Raw genomic sequence first — 1,254 nt, 5'->3', positions numbered from 1 at the left:
ACACACACACACACCAAAAACAACAACAACAACAACAACAACAACAACAACAACAACAACAAACTGTTACTTAAAGAAAGAGCAGAGGCACAGCACTTACAAGATCAAAGCTGCTCTAGCCTCTGCTAAGCTTCCCCTTGTAACCTGAGTTCCTGAGCCTGGAACCTTCCCAGCACTGTTTCTACAGTGTTTTTGTAAATATTTGTAGAGAACCACTACTGAAAGACAAGAGAGCATTTGCAGCCAAGCCAGCGGCTGCAGAGCTTGCTTCAGCTGTCAGCTGGAGACATAAATGTGCAGGGAAGTGTTGTGCTGTTGTAACACAGGACTTTGAACAACCTCACCTTCAGCAGTGAACAAGGAGGTGAAGAAGTCAGAGCATGGCATTTTTTTTTTTCCCCAGTAAAAGCAAGGAGTATACTGTTGTTTTGATATAAATTCTTTCTGTAAATGTATGTTAGATACATATGTAAGAAGCCTGGCTGATGAGCAGATATTGCCCTGCAGAGTGCAACATGCCTCCTCCAGCAGTTACAGCCAAAGCATACTGAAGTATGCAGATTTGCAGAGGATTAGTAACACATAAAAAAACCCCTTCAATGTTGTACACAGTTACATCTTATGAAGACCTTAGAACAGCCTGTACCCTGCTCTTGAGATCTTACCAACTAATTAGTCCTCACATGCCAAAACAAGCATGATGCTGGTACACAGCCTGTCCGGTGCAAAACTGTCAAGGGGCTGTGAGTGACTGCAGGAAAGGAGAGAGGAAGAAAAAACACCACAACCACATTGGGAACACTCCCTGCCACTCATGCTGCAGCACCAGGAGGCCAAGCAGCCCTCAATTGCCCTTGGTCCAGGCCTGCTGTCACCCCAGAAGCTGAGCTGATACAGTGTGATTGTAACCACAGTACACTTCGGGAATGGGTGACACGCTCCATGTTCCTCCACAGCACATCTACTCTGAGACATACCACGGTACCAGCAAAAGACAGGGTTCGGGTTGGATATTATGAAGAATTGCTTCTCAGAGTGGTGATGCAGTGGCACAGGCTGCCTAGGGAGGTGGTGGAGTCACCAACCACGGAGGTGCTCAAGAACCACGTGGATATGGCACTGAGGGACGTGGTCAGTGGGCATGGGTAGGGTAGGCTGACGTCTGGGCTATCCTAGAGGTCTTTTCCAACTCAGCGATTCTATGACTCTACGACACGCTTCAGAGCTTGTCGGCGGGGTAGGCATCCACGGGCA

This window comes from Meleagris gallopavo, chromosome Z, assembly GCF_000146605.3.
Source record: "Meleagris gallopavo isolate NT-WF06-2002-E0010 breed Aviagen turkey brand Nicholas breeding stock chromosome Z, Turkey_5.1, whole genome shotgun sequence".
In the NCBI taxonomy this organism is placed as follows: Eukaryota; Metazoa; Chordata; class Aves; order Galliformes; family Phasianidae; genus Meleagris; species Meleagris gallopavo.
This window is presented reverse-complemented; position numbering follows the sequence as displayed.